This window comes from Colias eurytheme, chromosome 32, assembly GCF_061535395.1.
Source record: "Colias eurytheme isolate Ceu_HAF_F1 chromosome 32, ilColEury1 Martin Lab GWU primary, whole genome shotgun sequence".
NCBI classification, from domain to species: Eukaryota; Metazoa; Arthropoda; class Insecta; order Lepidoptera; family Pieridae; genus Colias; species Colias eurytheme.
The window spans coordinates 5076846-5099402 of NC_143011.1; positions in this window are offsets into that span (position 1 = coordinate 5076846).

Consider the following 22557-nt stretch of genomic DNA (forward strand, 5'->3'; position numbering starts at 1 on the left):
ATTTTAAGTTTGAAAAATCAGATGTTTTTCGCGAAGTGACAGTAGTACCCACCTCAACGCTTCGCTTATGAGGCGTGCAAAAGAAAAAAAAATACAAATTTGCCGCGCAATTGACATTCATTGACAGTTCTAAAAGTTTGTACCTATAGGTAATATTAATAGAAATAATTATCGAGATTTAAATGGCTCTACACGAGATTTATTTTGTTTTTTTTATTACTATACTTCATAAAGACACAATTAACTCGTACCTACTCGTAATACGATACCTTGGAGTTGGAGCGAAAATATTGTTTGTAATAATTTGGCTAGGTAACTAATTATTGAAATGAAAATAATAATTAGAAAAATGCATTGTGAAACCGTTTTAAGCAAAAAACGTTTCGATAAACGAATTATGTTTTTGAATGAAATACAAATTATTGCATGCTTTTAAAATACAAGACTTAACTATCTACTAATGAAAGTTTTCATGCATTTTGTTCGAAACACGGTAGGTCAGCCGTGTTTTGTTACTTTAAAAGTGACATTCGAAAATGAAACAACGATTTACGGAAAAGCACAAATAGAAACGCGTTTAATCGAGATTGGGTATCTAATATTAAGATAATTGGAATACTTAATGAAAATAGGAATTGTAGGGTCAGTAATAATTCAGATTAGTTTATTGATATCATATTAGATACTATACGCTATACTTGCGTTCAGTCTTAGATAGATTCTTAGAAAAATAACCTACATGAGTATCCGATGCGTCCGTCATAAGTGCGAGCGATGCATCGGCCTTAGGGTGCTAAAAAAATCTGCACTTTATAAACAAAAATATAAGTTGAGTTACCTTGGCGATAATAAATAACCATTTATACGGTCGCCGTAAACTAAGATCTAAAGTCATTAACTTAGTACCAAATGTCTTAATTACACTAAACTACACTTTATAATCACTACACAGTACACTCACTCGCGGATTGGTTATTTTTCGACACTGGTAAAATTATTAAAAGTCGGCTCTCCTGCTGCTTCTGCCACGCACAAGGTTGACGATAGTACAATCTGGCGATATGCTTAAAGCAGTAATGAAAAAACATAGCCAATTGGGATTTTTCTGTTTTGATATCCCTGCACGATCGCGACTTCGGGATGCGGAGCGATGCGCGCGATTCCCATACCTTCGACCACTAAACGATCTGCCTCTCGAGCCTGCACATTCCAGCTGGTTTACCCGCTGCTTTAATTGTGCTAACTGCTCGAGAAGGTTTAACTGTACCGACGAAACTGCTCTAACTGGAACTGCCGGATTCATTTTGAATTAAATTTTTATTTAATCAATAAATTAAATAATCACACAAACGAAATCTATGCAATTCACTATAATAATGTTCACTTTTCGTCGGGGGTCACCAATGTAGGGGCTTGTTATGTGCGGGTGTAATAAAAGATGTAATAACTACGCAAAGGTTATATTTCGTTAACTACATATATATATTCGTATGTAATTAATATTCGACCTAATGCGACCAACCCGCGTCCCGACAAGCCCTTAACTAACTGTGCATAACGCACAAACTGTTTATATACGAGTTACCGTGTGAACCTATGGTGGGAACTTTCTTAGTAGGTACTACACTTGAGTCTTATACGCGCCGCTACGCTGACCGGTTCTGCTGTGCAATACATCTCGTGCAATAATTACAATGTCAAAGTGTGATAACTGTAACAAGGGCCTAACGAAAAGAACACCAGGATTGGAATGCAGCAAGTGCGGAAAGGTTGTTCATGCAACCCAATCATGTACTGGACTGTCCTCCAAACAGCTCTCCGCCTTGCGTGGCGCCGGGAGCCTGGAATGGACCTGTGACGATTGTCAAATTAACTCGCCTCACAAAAAATCATCTTTTATAATACCTTTAGAGGAGGAAGAAGATGATACTATTTCAGAAGGGAACCAAGGTACAAGTTGTATAGATACTAACAAATTCCTAAAAGATATTACTTTAGAAATGAAAAGAATACTTAAGAAGGAGCTTCAGCCCATCGAAACATCGTTAAGCTTCTGCTGTGACAAAATCGACGAACTAACAAGAACTGTTGAAGCCCAAAATAAACAAATAAAAGAGCTAGAGAAAAAATATACTAACCTCAAAAACGAAAAATCACACCTCGATCTAGAAATAAATGCATTAAAACAACACGTGCGCTATATGGAACAGCAGCGTCTGGATACCGTCATAGAAGTTGCCAACATTCCGTCTCGTCCTAATGAAGACCTTAATGACTTATGTAACAAGTTAGCTGATAACCTAAATCTAACCAAAGAAGGAATCTCCAACGTGAAGCGCCTGGAAGGAAGAAACGGACAGGATGGATGTATTTAACTGGAGTTCAAACAGGAGGAATTATGTAATATGTGGGTACGTGCTTCCAGACGCAGAGAGGTACTTGTGGGACAGGTGGTATGTGATGAAGCAGTACCAGCAGCTAAAACCAAAGTGATAGTACGCAAAGCCCTAACTAAAGCGAATAAAACCCTGCTGTGGCAAGCTAAGCAAAAATTAACACCAAATTATAAATATGTGTGGTTCCAGAATGGGAATATATTAATCCGTAAATCAGAGAATAATAAACCTATTGTGATCAGAAGCGAAACAGACATTGAAAATCTCCTCAACCAGGCAGCACCAGCACATCATCGGCGGTAATAGATATAGTATTTTATGTAGGTCACCATAGTTCAGTCGAATATCCCAAGCAATAATTTAGAACTTTTTAATTGTAGTACATATAACTCATTTTGTAAAAATGTTCCATCGTTAGCGAAATCTCAATTTAAGTTAAATTTAGTCCATATAAATGTAAGATCACTAATTAAAAATTTTTGTTATGTTTTAGAATTAATAAACAGTTCATGTTCACCAATAGATATTCTCATATTAACTGAAGTAAACATTAAAGATAATATCGCAAATATGTTCAATGTAAATGGCTATATAATGCACAAAAAGTTACGTAAGAATAAAAAAGGTGGCGGTATTATAATATACATACGGAACGTTCACGTATTTACATTCAAACATCACACTTTAAATCACTGTGAATCAATCATAGGTCATTTAACGACTAATCACAAATACGTTGCAACAATTTGTGCAATATATAGGCCACCCAACGAAAGTAAATACTTGTTCGTAAGGGAGATAAAGGATCTTTTATCTAGTAAACCTTTTAAACACTTAGATATTTTTGTTTTAGGAGACATGAACATAGATATAAAAATAAAGGGTAACATTCAAGATTTTTACATAAATAGCATGGCCGAGTGCGGTCTAACAAGTGTTATAACCGATTATACAAGAATTGAAATAAGAAACCAAATAATAACGCGTAGCGTAATCGATCACATTTTTGTAAGGACGCAATTGTTAGACCTGTACTCGGGCGCGCTCGGCACTGCAATGGCTGATCACCGTATGATCGTATTGTCGTGCATTGGACAATCATTAGCACATGTACAGGGTGACGTTAAAGTCATTCGAAAAATAGATAACAATAAACTTAATAATTTGCTTGATCATGTTAGCTGGGATGATTTTACGAATACAGAGTGTCCATATAAATTATATGATAACTTAAAAAATACCATCCAAAATTGTTATAATCAATCACAATTTGAACAAATAATTTCAACATCAAGTAAAAGAAACAAAGATCCTTGGATTACTAGCACCATAAAAACTATGTGTGAAAAAAAAGATTTATCTTTTATTGACTGGAAAAATGACCCGACTAATAAAATACTTCGATTAAAATACAATAAATTACGTAATAAAACGCGTAAATTCATAGAAAAATCAAGAAATAATTACTATCATAATCAAATTAATCAAAACTACAACAATAGTCACGCTTTATGGCAAATTTTGAATTCATTAACAGGTCGCTGCAAAAATTCAATAGACAACTGTATCTTAAAAGCATTTCATAAAAATAACATAGACATTAAAACAATTGCTAATAATTTTGCACAAGAATTTTATTATAGTATTAAAAAAATCATTCCTAAATGCAATAAGCGTCTATTATGTGAAAATGATTATTATTATCCACAAAATAAATCAATGCTACTTAAAAAAGCTAACAACAAAAAACTTAATATCAATAAAGCTCCCGGATTCGACAACATTCGATGTATTGACATAAAAAATATATGCACTAAAATCGTAGATATTATAGTTAAATTTATTAATGCATCTATTGTTAATGCTAAATATCCTTTAGAGTTAAAAACTGGAATAATCCGACCTATTCACAAAAAGGGTACGCGAAGTGAGTATGAAAATTATCGCCCGATTACCATTCTTCCGGTATTAGACAAAATCGTGGAAAAATTTATAGCCGAACAAATGCAGAATTTCTATGCCGAAAATAAAATTTTATCTGTCTCTCAATTTGGATTTCAACCGTGTAAGTCAACTTCACAACTTTTGTCAAAATTTACAGATGAAGTAAACTCATGTCTCGATAACAAAAAACATGTACTGCTATTATTTATCGATTATAGTAGGGCATTCGATACACTCAGGCATGACACTCTTATACACAAACTAGACAACTCCGGTATCCGTGGACCTCTTCTGGGATGGTTTAAAGATTATCTTGCTAATAGAAAATTTCGTGTTAAAGTAGGCGATGAAATGAGCAATGAAATGACCATCACCGAGGGTACAGCACAGGGCTCGGTGTTAGGACCTTTATTGTACTTGGCGTATGTAAATGATATGGAACATGTCATCAACCACTGTTCTATCTATCAATATGCTGATGACACCTGTCTAATAGCCTCAGACAAAAATATTAATACTGCAGCTCAACAGTTACAGGAAGATTTTACGCGTATCCTAATGTGGTCGCACGATGCGGGTCTTGTCATAAATGTTAAGAAAACAAAAATAGTACATGTACACTCGAGTCATTTGAAAAACTTTAATAATTTTAAAATCACGGCACACAATCACGTATGTCTTCACAAAGCTACATATTATAACCCGGACTGCTCGTGTGAATGTGTGGACCAAGTGCCTTATTATACTTACTTAGGACTGATTGTTGATAACAGATTTAATTGGAACCATCATATAGACCATCTGTGTGATAAACTTAGGGCCATACTCTCAAAATTATATATCATCAGAAATAAAGTACCATACAAAATTCTTCTCGGTATCTATAGATCATTGGCAGAATCAATAATACAATACGGTATCACAAGTTATGGACGTACATTTAATACTTACATTGATAGAATCACAAATTTACAACTAAGACTAATAAAAAAAATTGTACCTATTAATATTAAAAACAAGTTTAAAGATAAACCTCTCGAACTATTTAGCTATTGTAATGTACTGCCAATAAGACAAATGTTTCAAAAGATTTTTCTCATAGAACAATTTCATAACATAAACTTTCAAAATCCCATTTCGCATCAGTTTGCTACCAGACAAATAACTAATAAAAAATTAATTATTCCTAAAGTACACAATCTTTATGGGAAGCGTACGGCTAATTTCTTATTACCCACTATACTTAATTCTATGCCACAAAAAGTCAAGAAGGATGTTAATATTAAAAACTACAAAATAATATACAAAAGATATTTTCTCGAATTAATTAAAACAATAAAATAAACATAATAAACAACATTGTAATGAACACCCTGTATTTGTATGTCATGAATAGATAAGGAACCGGTTTATGTAGTCACTTCTTTTGTCTTCCTTGCGAATAACAAACGGTGTTTATGCGACTGTGAGCGTTGCTACAAACCTCGTAAGGTTTCGCATCGCAAAATTGTTTTAAATAAATGTGAATTTTTGTTCTCTAATAAATAAAATAAATAAATAAAATTTCGGTAACTCGTAAATTGGCTTGTCGTCGCTACAGTGACATTCGAAAATGAAACAACGATTTACGGAAAAGCACAGATAGAAACGCGTTTAATCGAGATTGGGTATCTAATATTAAGATAATTGGAATACTTAATGAAAATAGGAATTGTAGAGTCAGTAATAATTCAGATTAGTTTATTGATATCATATTAGATACTTACTTAGGTCGAGTGAACGCGTTTTTACAATTCGTTCTATACAAAGTATGTTTTTAACTAAATTTTCGAATTTCATCGTGTATTTTACAATAATTTTGAATGATTTGAATGCGAAATGTACTAATATATGATCAACGTATTGTGATCATCAGTATGCTACAACTATATACCTGGTATATAGGCGGTTATTAAAATTGATTGTATTTAATGTTACTTTTGATACACAATACACACTACTTACTCAGAGGGAAATAAACGCTACCTACTATTTTTATTTGAACATAGGCTAGAATTTACTTTTTCACAAACACGTATATTTTTAAAAGCATAATATTATAGTTTATTAAATACTACATAATATTATATACAGTTTCATGAGCATAAAGGAACAACTCTTTTAGTGTCATTGGTTCAAGTGACGACATGAGACAGTTTGGCATTAATGCCGTATTGCTATTGGTCTATTAATTGAATACTGCACGGAAACAACACACACTATTCCTTATTATTTTTAAATCGTTTTTTTCAATAAATCTGCAACAAAAAATCTTTATATTTTTAAAAAAAGGTATTTATCAGTTAACTTGGGATACTAATATATTTCTATGGAAATTAACTATTTTTTGCAATAGATATTAAAAATACAGTTAACACATTAAGTGCATTTAATGATATTATACTCTTTGTTTATATAAATACAGAACGATAATTGAATCATCTAAAAAAAGCCAACAAAAAATGTTAAACTTATATTTTCTTCTTATAATTGGGTAAGTTTTTAAAAAATAACTCGTTTTTAATCTTTTTTCAAAAAAATTATCTAACTACAATAATCAAGACAATAATACTATAGTCTATAATAGTCGCATAAAAAAAAAGTATTTATAACCAGTCTTGACAATTTATGAGCGTTTTAGCCACTGTGCTTTGGTAATTTGCCTTTTTTATGGGAAAAAAATCCGCAATATCGATACTTCTTTGGTCCTGCATTTTCGTAAACATTTTATGGATACTCTGGTACCACATATTTTGAAAAAATTGGGCTATTGTCACGTAGAGTCTCTTCAAAGTGCGTGCCACAAGTCGTATTTGCATCCAAGGCACCTTCAAATCTGTGCTTAATTTTTTCATAAAATCTTTGCGGCTCATTGTATTTTATTTATTTATTTTTTTTATTTTTTATTGTGTGATAGGGAAGCGCTTGACCACGATCTCGCCTAATGGTAAGCTGAGATGTGGCCTATGATGGAGCGCGCTTCCCTAGAAGGAAGCATTAGCATTTATCTACATTATTTTGATATTATATGATATAGAAATTGTTAAAATTCTATATCATGCCGTAAAATATCGCCACTGACCACCTATAACTTTTCCTGTATTAACTGAACATACAGGAATATGGTTTTCGGGCTTCTCTTATCTCTTTGTATCCTCAATGTATACCACCATGACATTGTGGCGTTGCCACTTTTATTATCTATATTTTATTATCTGTGGCGTTCCGAAACGGAACGCACTTGATCGAATTTTAAATTGATTCGACGATAGTGAAAATGATTCACTAGGACAATAGTTATAGATATCATGTGAAACGTGACTTGGAAAAAAATCATTCAAATAAATCACAAAATAAAAATTTGAAACAATTTTAAAAGTTACGAAAAGCCCAATTATACGTCAAAATGACGCACAACATCCTCTTTACAACCAAATGGCGGAATTTACATGGATGAGCCAACTATGTACTGCTAGGTCTCGACGGCTAATGAGTTGATTCTGGATTTTGCAGCGATTCGATGGTAAATATAGAAGAGTTCATACGTCAAATTTACGTAGATTGGACTTCTAGGGTTAAATGCATAAATACCTAAATGATGTTTTGTTTTTATTATCTAATAACGATAAAAAAACCCGTTGATTTCATTCGTTTTTCAAGCTACGTGCATAGTTTTTCCACTAAAAAGCCTCAATTGAGTCATAAAGTACACAAATTTCAAGCATAATAAGTCACATCATTTCTATAAAACCAAAACTGGCAATAATATAAGTCGTGTTGTGCGATTATGAACATAGTGCATAAGGGCATAAGTCGTTATATTATATATAAATAGCTAACTTAATTGTCTTACCATTTAACAATACCTCAGTCATGACCCACAGATCCTCGCACTCCGATTCCCAATTTTGAATGCGATACGATGGAGTGTCGCGTGATATTGCAAAAAGTATTGTTATCGAGGGTACTTATAAAATTACTTACGTTTATCGAAACGTTTTTTGCTTAAAACGGTTTCACAATGCATTTTTCTAATTATTATTTTCATTTCAATAATTAGTTACCTAGCCAAATTATTACAAACAATATTTTCACTCCAACTCCAAGGTATCGTATTACGAGTCATCATTGGCCGTTTACGTCTATTTCAGACGATTATCGTAGTCGGTAAGGAGTCTCTATCTACTGCATTTCTTACGATGGCTATGTAGCCCAATACGCGATGCACAGGTGCGCCCACATTTGGGACACCTGTGTTCTCCAGGGAGTTGAGCGGAGACAGGTAGTTGTGTTTGGGCGTGTCGTTTTTGTCTTCTATCAGCCAGTTTAGAAAACCAAGTCTGATCGTGGTTTCTGCAACCTTCCCGTAATTGTGAGCGCCATCTCTCACGGTTGCTCGCGTACTCTTGCCATTTGGATACGTCCAAGTTGAAAGACTGCATATCACGCTTTGCGCAGTCCTTAAATCGCAACAGCGGTCGGCCGATACGCCTTTTTCCAATGGCAAGTTGGCTGAATAGCACCTGTCGGGGCAGTCGTGAGGGTTCCATTCGATGCACATGTCCCAACCAGCGAAGACGTCTTTCTTTGAGTAATGCAATGACGCTTGGCATATTGCAGATCTTAAGGACGTTTTCATGAGTAACTTTGTCACGCCATGTAATCCCCAGTATTTTTCGAAGACTACGTAAATGGAAAGCATTGAGACGTCTTTCGTGGATGGCATAAGATGTCCAGGTTTCTGACGCGTATAATAGAACACTAAGCACACATGCCCTGTAAACAGCTACTTTCGTTGGGATTGTCAGATATTTATTATCCCAGACCCGATCATTTAGCTTGCCAAACATAGTAGCAGCTCTGCCTATGCGCACGTCAATCTCAGCATCCTGAGTAAGTATGTTTGACAGAGTTGATCCGAGATATTTAAAACTATCCACAATTCGCAGCTGAGAGCCGTTCAGGGTTATCTGAGGGATAGCTTGTAGTCCTTGCGTCATAACAACTGTTTTCTCTGTGTTGATGGACATAGAGAAAAGGTCACAAGCATGTGAAAATTTGTCCAGCAATACTTGGAGTTCCTCTGGAGATTCGGCTACAAATGCAGCGTCGTCGGCAAAAAGTAGGGAGTTCACATAAAGGTCCTCACGTTTTTGCTTTGATCGGAGTCTGGACAGATTGAACAATTTGCCATCGTGTCTGCTGTGCAAGTGTATACCATTCGTCTCATCTCCAAAAGCAATCCTGAACAACACCGAAAAGAAAATTCCAAAAAGGGTAGGGGCCAACACACATCCTTGACGTACACCCCTGTTGACAGAAAAAGGATCAGATTTGCTTCCAGCGAATATCACGGAAGCACTCATCCCATCATGAAAGAGTTTGATAATTCGAAGTAATTTGGGGGGGCAACCGATTTTCGTTAGGACGTCGTACAGACCTGAGCGGCTCACCGAGTCAAAAGCCTTACTGATATCGATGAACACAATGCAAAGAGGTGTGTTTTGTTCGCGGCATTTCTCTTGTAGTTGTTTAAGAGTGAATATCAGGTCGGTGGTAGACCGTTTGGATCGAAATCCACATTGACTTTCGGGATAGACACGTTCCGCTAGTTTCTGCACGCGCGTCAATACGATTCTACCGAGTACTTTACCCGCGATGCTGAGCAGAGAGATGCCTCGGTATTTGTTGCAGTCCCCACGATCTCCTCTGCCTTTGTAGATAGTCACAATGTTGGCATCCCGCATTTCCTTGGGAAGGTATTCTTGTTCCCAGCAGTTTAAAAAGAATCTATGGAGAATAGGAAGCACACACTTGAGTTTTAAGACTTCTCCACAGATTTCGTCGGGCCCAGCGCTTTTGCCATTTTTTAGACTATAGGTGGCAGTCTGCAGTTCAGTAAACGATGGTGCGGCGTCCAATTCGTTAAGAGCTTGCATGTGAGGAAGGCCAATTAGAGCTTCGGGCGATATTTGTACGGGAGTTGACAGAAGAGTACCGAAGTGTTCAGCCCAACGGTGAAGTTTGCGGTTATTGTCGTTAATTGGTGTTCCATCAAGTTCTTTGAGTAAGAGAGGCTTCCTGGGCTGGGGGCCTATGGCTTGATTTATCCCTGAAAATAAACCACCCAAGTCCCCTGTGTCAGCGCAACGCTGGATGTTAGTACACATATCTTCCCAGTACTTATTTGCATAGTAACGGGAGTTGCGTTGCAAGAGCGCTTTCGCCTTAGCAAGTGCAGTGCGAGTGGTGTTGTTCGGTTCTAATCGGTATGATTTTGCAGCATTGCGCTTAGATATTAATAAGGGTGTTAGCTTATCGCAGTAAAAGGAAAACCAATCGTTACTCTGTTTTTTGTGTACCCCGAAAATGTCTGCAGCCTCTCTCGTGAATAATAGCTTAAGCTGAATCCATTGATCCTCCAAACTCGCATCATGGTCCCAGGAATCTATTGCATCTTTGACTCTGTTTTCATAAGCTTCAATCAGCTCTGGGACTCGAGTACAAAGTGCATTCAGCTTTGGCAAGGCTCGTGGACGGGGTGAGTGGATCTTTTTAGCTGTAAGACGTATCCTACTTGCAACCAGAGAGTGATCTGTATTACAGTCTGCGCTCTGAAAGGACCTAGTGTGAAGAACTTCCCGGAGATGCCGCCTTCTTGTCAGGATCAGATCGAGTTGGTGCCAGTGACCTGAACGTGGGTGTTTCCACGAAACTTTGTGCATAGATTTGCCCTTGAAGTAAGTGTTCGTAATGCAGAGTTGGTATTGCATGCAAAATTCCAGTAGACGCTGGCCATTTTCGTTCATCCTTCCAACCCCCTCCCTACCCAAGCAGCTCGACCAGATTGTGTGATCTGACCCTACGCGAGCGTTGAAATCACCCAGGATGACAACTCTTTCGGTACTGGGGATTTTGCGAAGAACTTCGCTGAGTCCGCTGTAGAAATTGTCTTTAGTCTCGGGTTGGGAACTCAGGGTAGGCGCATAGACTGATAGAATTGTAATTGGACCACATTTTGAATGGAGACGAACACTCATAAGACGCTCAGAGATTCCCTCTGGGCTTTCAGTTGCACATAACAAATCGTTCCTGACTGCGAAGCCAACCCCGTAGCAGCTGGGTTGAGATGGATTACGTCCCTTCCAGAAAAACGTATAATGTCTCTCGCGAATTGAGCCTTCATCAGGCAAGCGAGTTTCTTGCAATCCCGCGATACTTATATTTAGATCATGTAATTCTTTATCTATTACCGCCGTTTTGCGCAGATCTTGTGCACAGTTGGAACTTTCGCTGGTGTTTGGAAAGCCTGTCCTCATGGTACGGACATTCCATGTTGCAAAGCGCATGGTATTGTGAGCTGGGTCAAAGTTCGTAATTATATGTGTGGCAGGTGAAGTAGTATCCGATTCGACACTCTAGTTTTGCTAGTGTCCCTCCCACCCAAAAGGGACAGGTCGTTTCGGGGACGGACTAGTACCTTATTGGCCGGGGGCTGCCCGGCTGGAGCGGGCGGTAACTAGTCAATGGATTGCGATGAATCCTCCCACTGTCGGAAGCGGCCCCTGGCGCCCGCGCTTACGTCCATGCGCGCAGACTTAAAACCGGTGACTGCCGCTTCCCGTGTTGATTCTCACTTAGTTGGTAGGAGTGAGTGAAGTTTCCTCTCCACTTAAAGACTACTTTGCCTGGGACATAATTAAGGAAGCATAGGCTTGCCCAGCACCTATGTCACCCTCTCGGCTTGCCTGACTTGATCCATAGGAACGGAGTACCGCTACGTATGGAGCCAGGGCAGCTGCAGGAACTTGCCGATTTATCCAGTTGGACCAGACCTACGCCTAACGATAGTTCCAATATCGGGTTTATTTTCGGAGTTTTCCTTCTCTTAGACGAATCACAAACCAATGTTCTCGAAGTCCGTCTCTCCGTGGGATAAAGAGGGGAAAAGAGAGGAATAAGGTAAGGGACACTACTAGTATGGAAAGGGGGAGATACTAGTAGAGGCTCGAGGTGTCCGGGAACGCGTGCCCGAATTTCCTGAGAGGTCGGATAAAATGACCAAGCAGGAAACCCCCTGGATACAATGTTATGAGTATTACGAGTAGGTACGAGTTAATTGTGTCTTTATGAAGTATAGTAATAAAAAAAAACAAAATAAATCTCGTGTAGAGCCATTTAAATCTCGATAATTATTTCTATTAATATTACCTATAGGTACAAACTTTTAGAACTGTCAATTAATGTCGATTGCGCGGCAAATTTGTATTTTTTTTTCTTTTTGAAAATTTCATCATCTGTTGTTTTACAGTATTTTTTTAATCATAATGATTAAAAGTATTAGAACTTATGAGATTGGTTCAAGTGTACCTTAGTTAACCTTTTGGGCTTGAAAAGTTAAAGTTACTACAATTTCCACTATCTTTAGCGTAAATCTGCGAAAGCGCCAGTAACGACTTTCAATTACGCATTTAGATGTTACTTACAAAATGAAGCAACAGCTGATCCCGACGAGGCAAAAATACCTCAAACTCAAACCTTTATTTATTCAATTAGAACTCTGCAGAAGCACAATTGAACCATCTTAACATAGAATTGCCACCTGTCTCAACTCACACAGTATTAACCCAACCGGACAAGAAGAGACCTTGGTCCTTACTTTTGGGGTCAGAAATAAATTTAAAAGGTCACCCCTTGAATAAGGCAATAAAATATCAAAACAGGTAAACGGTTTTAATTATAATACAGATTTTTAACATCCAACCAAACCGTGCGGTATCTATTAATGTTTAGAGCCAACGCCACCAATCATAATCTAAACATGGCTAGTACTTTCAGTACAATGCATGAATTATTTATTTAAAACTGATAGGTCATAAACTCTGTACTGGAAACAAATATACTGAACTCAAGAGACTAAAATGATAAGGAGCTTATCTGTGTCCCAAAACTGCAATTACTACAGCCAAGTACGTTACTTTTAATCAATTCGGTTTTAAAATATAATTATGATTTACATCAGAACTTATATACCGAAAGCCTCGGGCTGACTTATTTATAATAATTGAGTATTTGAATGAAAAATTTTTTTGTGATAAATGGAAAGATCATATATTAGTTTTATAACAAAACTGTTTTTATTTTTATTTTTTTTGCAATAATTCAAAAGTTATTTCAAAATAAAAATTAGTCTTTGAATCCAGTACCGAAGACACGCCGACAACTCCCGAAGCGTCACCCGAATGCGTGTGACGTCATAATGTTAGTTTTCACTCATTGCAGTTGATAGAAAAATAAATATGTATTGTAGTTTGAAAAACTAAACAGGATAATAAGATAAATTCATGAAATTATTGTATTGTTACCGGGTTTTTATAAGTATACAAAATTTAAATTAAATCCGTCGGTTTATAGTGGGTCTAAATCGAATCGAAAGGAGAATTGGTTACTTACAAACATATGTTTTAAGCTGATCCTGGCGATCCTTATCAGTATAAAAGGATAAATTTATGATATTATTGTATTGTCATCGGACCTTGATAGAACAAAACCCGTCGGTTTTAAGTGCGTCAAAATCGGGTCGAAACTTCGAAAGGAGTCGGTTACATACAAACATACAGATGAAGCTAATAAAAGCGTGTTAATAATAAATACAGGGTTTTGATCTATTTAATTTTGTTGTCATTATTAAATTACATATTAATTATATTAATTTTAATTATATTATTTAAATTTATATTAAAAATGGCGAACCTCAAAAGTTATCGTTTTGTACCATTATGTACGAATACTACAAAGGCAACTCCTGACAAAAATCGGTGATCATAAATATATCAACATCAAGAATATTATTTTCGTAACTAACTAACTAATTCGGAACCAACAAACAAATCGTATCTTAGCAATAAATCAATATTATTGTAATAGCCGTAAACGTTATAACATTATGACGTCACAACTATATGGTGACCAGTCATGGCGCGTTTGTAGTCACGTGATTCTAATTTAAATTTCATCAATTTTTAATTGCTTATAATTAACGGAAAAAAATGTTTTTGAAGTTATTTGTATTAAATATCAATATTATTAATAATAAAGTTTCAAAATACATAAAAAAAATCAATAATTTTTTTTTATTCAAATACTCAATTGTGTTTGTGCATAACACTAGGCAGTCAACAGCTATATGAACGTCAGATAGGAAAAGAGCCAAATTTATCCAGTCAGTAACAAAGGATTTTAACTATAGGTACTTTATTCTAATTCAACCAACTACTACTAGCTACTCCGTATGTCTTTTGGGTAGACGGAGGCAAATAGGATTTTTATTCCAACTATATCATTTGATATTTTGAAAATGTACGTTCGTGTACGGTAGGTACATTTTCATACCGTCAGAGTCATTTTGCAGATTATAGTGGTGCAGCACTGAACACTGTCTATTAGGTGGCTGGTGCTGCCGACCGGGCCTTCAGTTCCGCTTTCCAGAATACCTTCACCCTTCTAGGTGCTACTACTACTGAAATAGCGGTACTCTATCGCGTCGTTCAGGTCTCTAACTGACAGGATTTCTCATATTATCGTAACAACCTCGCTCGTTCTAACGAGAACAAATTATCGCCAAGGAATTCTGCTGCAGGATAATGGCAAGAGAGATTATAAGCTTAACTATGCATTATTATGTTCAGGAATATGGTGGATTTTGAATACTATCGTCGTCTGAAAGTATCTCCTTTCGATAAACTTCATTAAGGATGCAGATCTGATCCCATCTTTGTTCCGTAGGAATGCTACGACAGTCTAAACGTTACACTGTACAAAGAAAATTGCCCTAAATATAGTCGGTTGTTCCAACATCCGTAATATGGCTAGCCTGCCTTGCTAGCCCTTGATTGTAACTGCTACCAATGGAGGCATTGCTCTTGTGTTGTCCACAGTTGTGCGAGTGCAAAAATGAAGAACTGAGCTCGTGGGGAGCTATGTCGAATGAATCTGTGTTAAGATTATGACAGTATAGGACAGTTAGCTGTGGATGCGAAGACAGGACATTACTTTATTCATCCGTAAACACGCGAGGCAGCCACGGACAGCGATATAGCAAGAACTAAACTAGCAAAGTTTAGTTCGCTTACCAGACTTTGTCATGTTTTAAATGCAGTATATCCTCTGTATAGCATTGCATTTATGACTATTGATAAACTTAATTCACCCGTAAACACGAGAAGCAGGCACGGATAGCGATATAGCAAGAACTAAACCAGCAAAGTTTAGTTCGCTTACCAGACTTATATTTTAAAAGCCGTATAGTCTGTACATTTCATTTATTGCCCCCCCCCCCCCCCTAAAAGCAAAGAAATGAGAAGTCATTTGGCGGAGCTTTCTCGTAAAGGGTAGGGGTTCCAAGTTTAAAGCAGATACGAATCTAACGCATTCTCATTTCAGTCACCTGTCGCACCCACTGCACTCACACCTTACGCTGGCTGCAGCGAGGCTCTCCGCGAAGCCTTCTTACGGAGAAACATCCCATCGGAAGCTGTCGAACTAATGTTGGCATCGCTTTCCAGTAACACTAAGAAGCAATATAACGTAACTTATAAACTATGGTGGCAATTTTGTCTAGATAGAAATATTTCCAATTTTGAAAGTACAGTAGCGACAGTTATATCGTTTTTAACAAATGAGTTTAACAAAGGGGCTTCATATGGTACTTTAAACTCGCACAGGTCTGCCTTGTCTTTAATCTTAGGAAATAATATCGGGTCGGATGAATGCATAAAACGACTCCTAAAGGGAGCATTCAAATTGAAACCCAGTAATCCTAAATACAATAATTATTCTTGGGACCCACAATTAGTTTTGAACCATATCTCAAGCTGGTTTCCTAATATAAACATTAATTTGGAGCAGTTGACTAAAAAAATAGTAATTTTACTTGCGCTGTGTACAGCACAGCGGGTCCAAACTTTATCCCTTATCAATCTTAATAATATTTATTTCTCAGACAGTGGAGCTAAGATTTTCATAACAGACTTGATAAAAACTTCGGCTCCGGGTAGAGATCAACCCCTTCTTATACTTCCATACTTTAAAGAAAATATAAGTATTTGTCCCGCTACTGCACTTTCTGATTATATCAATGTCACAAAACATTTGAGGAATGAGGAGGACAATAGATTAATACTAACTTTTAAAAAACCTAATAAACCCGCCACAACTCAAACAATCAGTCTTTGGATCAAAAACGTGTTATCGGAAAGTGGTGTCAACATTTCAATATTTAGTTCACATAGCACAAGACACGCTTCAACATCTACTGCTTGTGCTAGTGGTGTATGCGTTGATAATATACGTAAAACTGCTGGCTGGACTAAACATTCCGAAACCTTTGCAAGGTTCTATAAACTTAATGTAGTTAATGAAAACGAATTTGCAGAATCAATTTTGCAAGAATAATGTTTGATTATATTTTTGTTAATATACAAAATAAAACTAATAATATCTATATATGTTTTATTCTAAACTTGCACCCAAAATGATTCTTACAAAACTTTTATCTCTTAACATCTACATAGTGAATAATATCTGAAGAATGAAGCGATGAAATATAATATATGATCAAACGAACTTCAGAGTGAAGTTCGATCATTATTATATGAATCGCTTCATTCGAAGATATTAACACCCACCACACCCTAACCCAAAGTTTTGTAAGATTACAGACTCTAAAAATAACGAATATCGTACAAAGCGAGCAAATACTTGTCAGGTCGTAATACCCACAATTAATAAAAAATAAAATCTAAAGGCGTGCGTAGTTGCTAGCATTGAAAAAGGGAACTACATAGTAAATAATATCTTCGAATGAAACGATTCATATAATAATGATCAAACTTCACTCTGAAGTTCGTTTGATCATATATTAGTACATTTCGCATTCAAATCATTCAAAATTATTGTAAAATACACGATGAAATTCGAAAATTTAGTTAAAAACATACTTTGTATAGAACGAATTGTAAAAACGCGTTCACTCGAACTAAGTAAGTATCTAATATGATATCAATAAACTAATCTGAATTATTACTGACTCTACAATTCCTATTTTCATTAAGTATTCCAATTATCTTAATATTAGATACCCAATCTCGATTAAACGCGTTTCTATCTGTGCTTTTCCGTAAATCGTTGTTTCATTTTCGAATGTCACCTTTAAAGTAACAAAACACGGCTGACCTACCGTGTTTCGAACAAAATGCATGAAAACTTTCATTAGTAGATAGTTAAGTCTTGTATTTTAAAAGCATGCAATAATTTGTATTTCATTCAAAAACATAATTCGTTTATCGAAACGTTTTTTGCTTAAAACGGTTTCACAATGCATTTTTCTAATTATTATTTTCATTTCAATAATTAGTTACCTAGCCAAATTATTACAAACAATATTTTCGCTCCAACTCCAAGGTATCGTATTACGAGTAGGTACGAGTTAATTGTGTCTTTATGAAGTATAGTAATAAAAAAAACAAAATAAATCTCGTGTAGAGCCATTTAAATCTCGATAATTATTTCTATTAATATTACCTATAGGTACAAACTTTTAAAACTGTCAATTAATGTCAATTGCGCGGCAAATTTGTATTTTTTTTTTCTTTTTGAAAATTTCATCATCTGTTGTTTTACAGTATTTTTCTATGAAAATATGTGCAGTTTACAATAAAAACTACGTATATCGAAACAATACAGCTTTGTCTGAATATTAAAATATTATGTTCTCAGTTCAATTACATTATTACTATTTTCGTACATTTCGATATCAGTTGAAAATATTGTATCATATAAAATTTTTGGTTAATGCAGCTGGTATAACAAGGTAATGCGCTTTCGTGTTTTAACTACATAATTAGTTCAATATTAATTTAGCCGTAAAATACGTTATTTTGTTATTAATTTGAATAATATTATTGTAAGGAATCTAATTCAGTGTTAGATTTTCAAAATTAGATTAAGGATAATTTGTAATAATTGAAATAAATATTTTTGGATGTACATACTGGTATTTTTATTTTATTCCCCTGTGCTCATATTATGTCATGAAACCTTTCAGTAGATACATGGACGAAATCGCAGCCAGCGCCCAGCAGCAATTAGCTATAACATACCTATAGGTATTAGGTAAGGTAATAAATAATAGCTCTATAGTTAATACGCACCTTGATACTTACCGTAGAGTTGTTTGATGTTGAATCCGTAATAAATAAAATTAACACAATACATAATTGAATGTTACTTTTGATACACAATACACACTACTTACTCAGAGGGAAATAAACGCTACCTACTATTTTTATTTGAACATAGGCTAGAATTTACTTTTTCACAAACACGTATATTTTTAAAAGCATAATATTATAGTTTATTAAATACTACATAATATTATATACAGTTTCATGAGCATAAAGGAACAACTCTTTTAGTGTCATTGGTTCAAGTGACGACATGAGACAGTTTGGCATTAATGCCGTGTTGCTATTGGTCTATTAATTGAATACTGCACGGAAACAACACACACTATTCCTTATTATTTTTAAATCGTTTTTTTCAATAAATCTGCAACAACAAATCTTTATATTTTTAAAAAAAGGTATTTATCAGTTAACTTGGGATACTAATATATTTCTATGGAAATTAACTATTTTTTGCAATAGATATTAAAAATACAGTTAACACATTAAGTGCATTTAATGATATTATACTCTTTGTTTATATAAAAACAGAACGATAATTGAATCATCTAAAAAAAGCCAACAAAAAATGTTAAACTTATATTTTCTTCTTATAATTGGGTAAGTTTTTAAAAAATAACTCGTTTTTAATCTTTTTTCAAAAAAATTATCTAACTACAATAATCAAGACAATAATACTATAGTCTATAATAGTCGCATAAAAAAAAAGTATTTATAACCAGTCTTGACAATTTATGAGCGTTTTAGCCACTGTGCTTTGGTAATTTGCCTTTTTTATGGGAAAAAAATCCGCAATATCGATACTTCTTTGGTCCTGCATTTTCGTAAACATTTTATGGATACTCTGGTACCACATATTTTGAAAAAATTGGGCTATTGTCACGTAGAGTCTCTTCAAAGTGCGTGCCACAAGTCGTATTTGCATCCAAGGCACCTTCAAATCTGTGCTTAATTTTTTCATAAAATCTTTGCGGCTCATTGTATTTTATTTATTTATTTTTTTTATTTTTTATTGTGTGATAGGGAAGCGCTTGACCACGATCTCGCCTAATGGTAAGCTGAGATGTGGCCTATGATGGAGCGCGCTTCCCTAGAAGGAAGCATTAGCATTTATCTACATTATTTTGATATTATATGATATAGAAATTGTTAAAATTCTATATCATGCCGTAAAATATCGCCACTGACCACCTATAACTTTTCCTGTATTAACTGAACATACAGGAATATGGTTTTCGGGCTTCTCTTATCTCTTTATAGTGCTTGTATCCTCAATGTATACCACCATGACATTGTGGCGTTGCCACTTTTATTATCTATATTTTATTATCTGTGGCGTTCCGAAACGGAACGCACTTGATCGAATTTTAAATTGATTCGACGATAGTGAAAATGATTCACTAGGACAATAGTTAATACGCAAAACGCAATACGCAGTTGATACGTATTTAATACCAATACTCAATGATTGTCTCCTGCTAACCTGTACAGACTAGACTCATTGTGGTGACTGGTGAAACATTGTATAGCATTAACAACATAGTACTGTATTATTGAAAGATCGATTAAAGGTTTATTTTACAATCTACGGCTTTCATTATACATGGGTAACAAAACCCCATAACATATTCGGTTTTACTCCGGACAACATCTTCAGCCACCCAATCCCTTTGCTTGAAGTCCAAATCCAGCGGAGGACAATAATCGTCATTTACTAAAATTGAAGGTTTTTCGTCCTAGTATAAAAGTTGTCTGGATCCCATTTTATACTCAATCTATAGTATAATACTATAGATATCATGTGAAACGTGACTTGGAAAAAAATCATTCAAATAAATCACAAAATAAAAATTTGAAACAATTTTAAAAGTTACGAAAAGCCCAATTATACGTCAAAATGACGCACAACATCCTCTTTACAACCAAATGGCGGAATTTACATGGATGAGCCAACTATGTACTGCTAGGTCTCGACGGCTAATGAGTTGGTTCTGGATTTTGCAGCGATTCGATGGTAAATATAGAAGAGTTCATACGTCAAATTTACGTAGATTGGACTTCTAGGGTTAAATGCATAAATACCTAAATGATGTTTTGTTTTTATTATCTAATAACGATAAAAAAACCCGTTGATTTCATTCGTTTTTCAAGCTACGTGCATAGTTTTTCCACTAAAAAGCCTCAATTGAGTCATAAAGTACACAAATTTCAAGCATAATAAGTCACATCATTTCTATAAAACCAAAACTGGCAATAATATAAGTCGTGTTGTGCGATTATGAACATAGTGCATAAGGGCATAAGTCGTTATATAGCTAACTTAATTGTCTTACCATTTAACAATACCTCAGTCATGAACCACAGATCCTCGCACTCCGATTCCCAATTTTGAATGCGATACGATGGAGTGTCGCGTGATATTGCAAAAAGTATTGTTATCGAGGGTACTTATAAAATTACTTAAAATTAATTAAGTTTAGGTAAGTTGATATTCAACTAATAATCCATCGTGCTATTATCTCGAATAGCCTCCTGGATAAGCAGGTAATTATTAAATAATTAAATAAACAATTATATACCAATAAAATAACCATTGTGACCTATTTATTTACAATTATGTATATGTAATGAAGTAACATTTAATAAACTACTTATATGCTTTTAAAATTCCGTAAAATTATCATAATTACATATATAAACTTCGGAGATCATAATTATATCTCTGGACTACTGGGTTTTTCTACTGCATTTAATTCTACTGATTCTTTGTCAATAGTATCAGATTTCGGGGCATCACACCCTCTTCGATCTGCCGATATAATTTCCTTCATTTTTTTCTCTAACTCCTGATAAAACTCTTCTGGGTCATCGTCATCTTTTCTTTTAGGTACCACTTCAATATTTAGCTCTGGTAAAGATTCACTCGAGTCAGTACTGCTGCGTCGCTCTCGCGATTCTGATGAGGGAGATAACCCTGAAAGTAAATGAACAATGATTTAGTTATTATACCTTTTCTTTATTTTTCCGATCGCATTGGAATCACTACATAGTATAAAACAAAGTCGCTTTCTCTGTCCCTATGTCCCTTTGTACGCTTAAATCTTTGAAACTACGCAACGGATTTTGATGCGGTTTTTTTAATAGATAGAGTGATTCAAGAGGAAGGTGTATATGTATAATAATTAAATTAAATAGTGGAGAAGTACTGTTATTTTTGAGGTTTCTAATGTGATGCCGTAAATAATTACATTTTTTCCTCTTACCTACATTGCAAACGCAGGCTAAACCCTACGAGTTTTATCAAAATAATGTACTAAGTATTGAAAAGGTCTACAGAAAAGTCCGTGATGGTATATATTATGTCTATCTCTTATGGATAACCCACAATAACTTTCTTTTGTCATTTACTTTAAAAATTGCGGGACGTAGCGTTTGCGGCGGTACCGGCCGGCCGCCATTGCACCCGTGCGAAGCCGGGGCGGGTAGCTAGTTTATATATAAAGAATAGTTTATGAGCAAACATAAACTACAAGTATCTTTTGCACATGATATCCCTCATAGAAGTGGACTTCATCACAGGGCCGTAGCTAGTCGAATTTGAGGTAGGGCAGCGGTTCATCATCATTATCTCCAGCAAAATTAGCCATAAGAGGTTAAAAAATACTAATAGCAGTACAGGCTTCTATTTTGATAAAATAAATATTGTCTCAACTTACTTGGTTCCTCCTCAAAATATTCTTCATTACTTAAGCGCGACATATTTAATTAATAGAGTTTTGTTTGATTTAACAATTAAATGAGATTATCGTGTTTAAAAAAATACTCTTGAAGAGGGTAGACGTGAATTAAAAGAATTCTAATTACGATGATCTGGGATCAGGAGTTGCCATTTGAAAAAAAAAGAAGAAGAAGAAGAATTACGATGATAGTCATGC